The sequence below is a fragment of the Rattus rattus genome, chromosome 4 (genome assembly GCF_011064425.1).
Source record: "Rattus rattus isolate New Zealand chromosome 4, Rrattus_CSIRO_v1, whole genome shotgun sequence".
NCBI classification, from domain to species: domain Eukaryota; kingdom Metazoa; phylum Chordata; class Mammalia; order Rodentia; family Muridae; genus Rattus; species Rattus rattus.
In genome coordinates this window covers 158068863-158076726 of record NC_046157.1, presented here as the reverse complement: position 1 = coordinate 158076726, position 7864 = coordinate 158068863, and positions in this window count along the sequence as shown.

Below are 7864 nucleotides of genomic sequence, written 5' to 3'. Positions count from 1 at the left end.
ACCCGTGAGATGCTGTGCTCTTCCCAAGCTGCAGCTGAAATAACCAAACTCCAGAGTAAAGCAGGGGGGAGATTTGCGGGGGTGGGGGCGGGGTGGGGGAGGCGGGAAAAGTCCTCAGCCTCGGCAACCAGTGCAACCCGGATGCATGTTACATTGTTTCACATTAGAGCCCTTCTGTATATCCTGCCTGAAGTAAGTTCTCAAGCTTTAGCCTTGTTTCTTGTCCTTCTGGTGAGAAAGAATCTAAAGTGTTAGAGCCCAGGAAACAGAACTCGGAAGATCAAAGCTATGAGAGGCTGAGGGGTCTTACATCCCCCACACTTCCAAAGTTCAGGTCTCTCTGACCTTGTGCTTTCATTATCTATTCATGTGGCAGAATAGACTTGTCACGCACGGAGTCCTCCTTCAGTCCCTGGGAGAATCATTTACAAACCACTGTCATATTTTATGGCCCGTGAGACTCTGTCCTGGGCTGTTCATTAGGATCCCCCAGAAGCCATGTATGAGTCATCTCAAAATTGTCTACACTCTCTCCTCCCCAACAGGAGTGGGGTGTGCCTAGTTTTTGCACCCTGCTGAGCTGGTGGGTGGCCATGCACTTGTGACTTTCCGTGATCTGGTTTTTCCGTGTTTGCGTGTTCACAGATCTGTATGCTTTTTCTCCGGTTTCGTTTGTCTTCGTCGGTTTGTTCAGGAGAAAATCCAGATGACAGAGGGAAATGTACTTTCGCCAAATGGGGTCAGACACAGAGGAGGGGAGGCACATTTTTTTTTTTTTTTTTTTTTTTTGAATGAGAAACATAATTAGCCAGGTTTCCCCTTAGGCTTGTGGGGATGATGAACGTTCTCTCAAGTCCGTGTAGAGACCCGATGAAGGAATGACCCCATAAAGCTGGTGGAGTTGGGGCTGGAAACTGGCATGTAGCAGGACCTAGCTTTGGAGAACAGCTCATAGATACGTGAGCTTCACCAGCTTCCCTCAAAGTGTAGGGATTCCAGGATCCCTGGAATCGCTACAGTGGCGAGCTGGATATGCATACTAATGAGATGGCTGATGGGGGTCGGGTCCAGGTGGCTTCCGGGTGGGGCTGCTCATAGGAAAACCTGAGCAGAACTGAAGAGCTGGGTCTCTCAGATCTATCCTCAAACTCCTGGCAAGTAAGGGCTGAGGGTCGAATTAATCAGTGATTAATGCTTTAATCAGCCATGCTTTTGCAAGGAAGCCTCTACAGCACACCCTCCCCTCCACCTCAGAGGGCAGAGCTTGGGCCTTTCATAGAGTATGCAGGTTCCCTGAGGACAAAGTACCCAGAAAGGGCGTGGTAGCCCTGCACCTCTTCCTTCCAACTGTATTTTGAGAATTTCTTCATCTGTCCTTTGGTACCTTTTGTACTATATCTGTAAACTCATATTTTTCTGAGCCCTTCTCTAGCTACCTTCTCTAGAAAATTATTTGAACCTAAGGAGTGAGTTGGAGGAACCACAATTTAGAACTCTAGGGTCAGAAGCTTAGGTAAGACAACCAGGGCTGGTGACAGAAGGAGGTGGAGAGTTTGGGGGACCCAGCCCTCAACCTATGGTATCTGACAGTAGTGTCAGAAGTGTAGTGAATCAAAGAGTATGCCACTGAGGGCACACACACACACACACACACACACACACACACAGAGAGAGAGAGAGAGAGAGAGAGAGAGAGAGAGAGAGAGAGAGATCTATGTTGATTGCTGAATGAATGTAGGATGTGTACCAAGTCTCTATGCCCTCTTCTGATGTCTCTACTACAAGACCCTCTTGGGTCTCCCCAAAGGCCCTGCGCTACCTGAGGTAGTTTCTCTGTACCCAATAAAGGCCAACACAACCCAACCCAGACCTGGTTGGGATGCTTTTCTCATCTGGTTTACCCTATTTAACCCTTCCATGCTGCAGAACCATAAGTACCAGAGCTTACTTACTGAATCAGGGTCTCCTGATATGGTCAGTGGAAATGAATAACTCAGGCTGGATTAGAAGGGCTTCAGCAAGACTAAGGCTGGGACAAGTTTATTTCAAGCAATCAGACATTTTACATGCTCCCTGTAATAGGATGTAATGGTGGTCCGCACGCCTAACAGGGTTTACAAGATCAGTGTCTAAGGTTAAGTGTTCAGCCAAGTTCTGCATGCTTCCCGTACCTCTAAGGAACACCGAGACACAAAGGTAGCCTTGATGCTTCACTGCCTAAAAGGGTACCTGGGGTTCTCAGGAACTGAAAGACACACAGAGTCCTTAAAAACAACATGATGTATGCCTCTCAAGGCAGCCAGAGCAGCCCAACTCCATGATTCAGTGCACAGAACAGGCTTGCCTCCCAGGTTAGCAATGGTAGCTGCTCATCACCTCTCAAGGCTCCTCGCAGCTCTGCTGCCAAGCAACAGCCCCAGGTCTCACTTCCAACCAGAAGGCATGGGAGGCTCAGCTCCCAGATCCTGGCAATAGAACCTACAGATGACAACAGGGAATGGGTCTTGTCCCAAGCCTCTCATTTCTCTGTGTGGGCAGCCTTCACAGTAGGTGTGACCCACATGCATCTGTTACCAGGATCGTCACATTTTTCTTAAGATTAAAATAACACCTCTAAAACCCTCTAATAACATTAGAGAGGGCTCTCTGACTGATAGCGCCATTACTATATGGGGACCCAAGGGAGGCTGTATCTCTTTCCTTGAGCTAGGTGGGGGAGGTCACTGAAGTCACTTCTGACTCAAACAGTGCCTCAGAATAACAGAGACAGATGTCAAGTTGCTAGTGACGAGTTGAGAATATATTATATTTAATTTACATATAAATACTATATATTTGACAAATTAATATATGTATGACAAGTATATAAAATATATATACACATATATATATATATTTTTTTTTTTTTGACAAAATTCTGGGCCAATGAGCTCGTGCTTCAAACACAAAGTGGAAGGTACCTTAGGACCCAGACCCAAGGTTGCCCTCTGCTGTTCACACATGCATTGTGTATGTGTACACACCTGCACACACATGTGCTCCCCTATACACAGACAAACACCCCTTCCACCCAACAGTGTTCTATGAGCCAGGTTTGGTGGCACATACATGTAATCCAGCATTTGCGAGGCAGAGACAGGAGGGTCAGAAGGTCAAGGCCGTCCTTGTCTACAGAGTGAATTGAGAACAGCTCCATCTACTTGAAACTCAGTCACAAAAAGGCAACAAAATGTTCTATAAATGTGAAAATGAAACAGGTATGGTGGTCCTCACCTGTAATCTCAGCTCTCTGGAGGCATGGTAGGAGGATCGCTGCAAGTTGCAAGCCAGCTGATACTCTGTCTCAAAACAAAACAGCACCAAGTGACACTGGAAGACAGTCCTAACTCCAACTCTGTGTATCAGTTACTGTCCTAGGAATTAAAATGTTTCCTTAAAGGCCAATGCATTAACTTCTCCACAAGACATTTAAGCAATTGCTTGGGCTTCCCTAGTAGTTTGTGTATTCCAGTTAGATCTTCTCATTTGGGAAGAGTATCGTGTGTGCTCATCTTCTTTTTAAAAAAATGTATTTTCATTTTTTGTGTATGAGTGTTTTGCCTGCATGGAAGACTGTGTACCACCACAAGTGTGGGATGCCAGGAGAGGCATCAACAGATGGTTGTTATCCACTGTGTGGGAGCTGGGGCGCATACCTGGATCTTCTGCAAGAGTAGCAAGTGCTCTTAGCTGCTGAGCCATCTCCCCAGGCCAGCGTCTATCTCCCTAATGATCAAGTGAGAGCAGCCTCATGATTTAGCGCTGGACATGTCTGGTTTGTGTCCTGGTACCTAGAAAAGCTCAGGTCTGAGCAGGTGAGGCAAATCCATATTCTTCTAATAAGAGATAGACGTGATTATAGCGTATGTGTGGAGTATGGTTAGAAATTTACCACTGTGAGCAGATACCTGACAGAAACCCGAGGCAGGAAGGCTTTCCTTTGGCTCAGTTTTACTGGGTTCTGTACGCCCTAAGTGGGGCAGCACAAAAGCCGTCAAAGCAATGGCAGCCTTCTCCTTCCACCAAAAAACCTAGGGCTGCAGCAGTAAAACGTCCCTGAGGAGCTGTCTAAAATGGCGGCACCACCCAGGACATCTCCTCAGCCTACATCCTTAATGAAGCCACTGCAAGAGCTGTCCCGCAGGAGCTGTCCACAGTGCAGCGCCTCCTCTGTAGCCTCCCTTGAGCAGCCCCACAGAGGTGGTGCCTCACCAAAAACCAGCTACAGCCGGGAAGCACTTCCACTTTAACCCATAGGCCTGATGCAGGGGAAAAGGGTGAAAAAAGCCACCAATTCCCGAACAGAAAAACCTACCAATCCCCGAGCCTCCCACAAAAACCTACCAATCCCTGAGCACAAAACTCCACCAATTGCTGAACAGGAAACCCCACCAATCCCTGAGCTTCCCAAACTCAGGACTTGAAATCCCACCAATCCTCAGTCTGGAAATCTCTGCCCTGAAAAGTTCCGCCCCTTAATAAGAAATCCTATGTAAGGGCTGCCCTTTATCCATTTTCCGGCTGTCTGCTCTCAGGAGCAGAGAAGGCGACTGTTCCTGAGCTCATCTCCTCCACACCCTGGACCCTTCAATAAATCTCTGCTGTGACTCTCTCGGCAGAAGAGGACAAGAAGAAAAGAAGCACCGAAGAGAAAAGCAGAAGCAAAGAAGGAACTGGGCTGAGGCTCCTGAGCTCGGCTGGGGATACTCTCCCCTGGGAATGGCCACACCTCTGCTGAAGAGGCTTCTTCTCAGAGCTGTGTGATTCCTGGGCTTCTGAGTACCAGGATGCCTTTCCAACAGAGTAGAAACACAGGTTCATTTCATGGTTGCTTGAGTCTGTGCGGAACATCATGGTAGTAGGACAGGTCCGGAGGAAGCTGTTTCCCTCTTCGCAGACAGGAAGTAAAAACGGAGCTAGAGACTAGAACCTTGGTGTTTGCCTACAGTGACCTATTTCCTCTGACTAGGGCCCACCTCCTAAAGTTTCCAGAACCTCCCCAAATAGCTTTACCAGATGGGGGCCAAGTGGTCCCCAGATCCTGCAGGGAATTTTATATTCAAGCCATAATAGTGTGACTTCTTCCAGAGACAGTGTCTAGGATAATGTCCCTCCTCCCTGTCTGTGCAGGACATAAAGGTCCAAGGCTAGGGACCGTCACCCCACACTGTGCTAGCAGATGCTTTCTGCCAAGAAAGAGGCTGAGGGAGGCCTAAGGCTGTTGGAAACACCCCAAGGCAGAGGCAGCAGTACTGGTTACCTAGCAACTGCTTTGCAACTGCAAGCTGCTCCAGGTCCCCAGAAGGAGCCCCTATTTACTTGATTTAGCTCCAACTGGATCCTCTTGCAGGCAACAAAGAATCCTACTGTTAATTAAAGACGAAATGACATTTCCACAGTGAGAATGGCTATGGAAAAAGAGGAAAGAGCTGGGGCCACGGGGCAAGGGTAAGATCGAAAGAGTTTTCTCCTACCAAAGAAACAGAGCAGGGGAGAGGCCAGATATAGGGCCAGACCTCTTCCACCAACCTCAGAATGACAGGCCTTCGTGACAATTTCATCTCAATGCCTTAGAAACCCTGCGTGCGATAGGACTCTTCCTGGCTGATAACTCTGAGGTGATGCTGGCTGCAAAGTCAGTTACCGACTGCCTCGGGGACAAGTACAAGATCTGTCCCCTTCCTGTGGTGGGGACTTACTGAACTACCAAGGGATTTGAAGGTTCTGTACACAGACATCAAAAGCAGGCCAGAGGTCCATACCTGCGTGGGAAGGAACAGGGATGCTGCTGTGTGCATGGGGGGGTCTAGCGGGTCTCACTGAAGGAAGGTTTCATCCACGCATGTGTACTGCAAGGGGTTCCTGGCTCAGATGTGGGCACCTGGCCACTGTCATTTAAAGGTCTAAGAGGTGAAGGAGCTGCTCCTTGCACAGTTCCCAGGAGATTCTCCCATGTCATCATCCCTGGGTCTCTGTGGGGAGACCTTCTCCAAGGTATTCTTCCACAGAGTACTGGGTTAGTTGAGTTTTGAAGACAGGAAACCCTCACCCATATTCTTGGATAAAAGCAGGTTTTTTTACAGAGACTAATGGTGGTGAGAGTTGTATGACCTAAGAAGTTTGCTGGAAATGATTGTATTAAACAAGAAAGAAAGGAAATTTTTTTTTCCTTTGAGGATATAGTCATCCCTCAGAACAATGGAGGCTCCACTCTCTTACAGGAATTAACATATTGTATGTAAAAGACCTATTTTCATGTCCCACATACTCTAAGGCTATTATTATTAATGCATTATATGCATGAAGTGAATGTGTTGAGGAGCCATGCTACCACATACGTACATGTAGAGGTTAGAGGACAACTTTGTAGAGTCAGTTTTCTCCTTCTACCTTTAGACTGGGCTCTGGGGACCAAACTCAAATCCCCAGGTTTGTGTGCCAAGCACCATTACCTGCCAAGCACACCCCCATATACTTTAAATCACCTTTATGTCACTTAAGATAATGGGATACAATATAAATGTTAAATAAACAGTTTGTGCCCGATTGGAAACAATGACAAGAAAAATTACTTGCAGGTGTTCTTTACAAACACATTTTCCCTAGATATTTTCAGTCCTATTGATTGGCTCCTCAGATACGAAAACTATAAATACAAAAGGTCAACTATATATGGGAAGAGAGAAAACAGGACACCAGGGGCTGTCTGGGCCGGGTCTCATGGATCTGAAAAGGGGCCCAGGGTTTGGAAGGGCTAGAAGTCTCCAGAAAAGCTCACAGTGCTCTAGATCCTTCCAGCCCTTCAGACACTGTCTTCTGCTATGCTGTTCTGGTCAGCTGCCATTGTCTCTGCTGGATTATCCACTGTCAATTGTTAGGTCGAACAACTGCCACACATCAGGGGAGATGGGCCATATAATATATCACAAGGCCACCTATGGAGCTGCCTGGAGCAACTTCTTCAGCAGGGGCCTGACAGGTATTCTGAGGTCTTGTGTGTGTGTTTCTAACTCTACTCTAAGCTGTGGCCCATAAAGTCATATTGGCACATGACCACAACCATTCACGCTGTCTGTGGCTGCTTTAGAGGCAACAGCAATAAGTTTAGGGAGTTTCAACATACTGTAAGCTTCAGAACATCTCAAACGATTATATTCTGGCTCTTTGAAAGAATCTTTGGACTCAGAAGCTTTTAAAGGCAGAGATCTGGAGGTCCAAAACTTCACAGAACACTTGACACAAGGTAGGAACTCAATAATCCGTGTCGCACGGCTATGGAGGTAGGCCTGGGTGGAATCTATACAGTCTGTGCCTTCACTTTGGAAGGGGGATCCTCCAGGGTAGCACCTACCTCACAACTCTGCCCATTGAATGAACAGCATGGCCAACCTATGAGTTGCATTTCTGGTTTGTGAGATGTAAGCAATTTAGGGAGGAGGGATTTATTGTAGTTCATGGTCATAAAGAATATGGTCCATTGCGGTGGGGTAATTATATTGGATAGTGTTGGAATCAGCTCCTGTCTGTGGCCAGGGCACAGTGGGGAGTGTGAAGCATTCAGCTTCTTTAGATTTCCATGGATCAAGAAGTGGAAAGCTAAGCTGGGTGTGGTGACACATGCATTTAATCCCTGTACTTGGGAAGCAGAAGCAGGCAGCTCTCTGTGAGTTCAAGGTCAAGTCTGGTCTACATAGTAATTTCCAGGCCTGCTGCGCCCACATATTGAGAGCCTGTCTCAAACAAACAAACAAAATAAAACAACAAAACAAAAACAAAAAATGAAGACCGACACAAGCAAAGAAGATAAAGAAGACAAAGAAGAGGA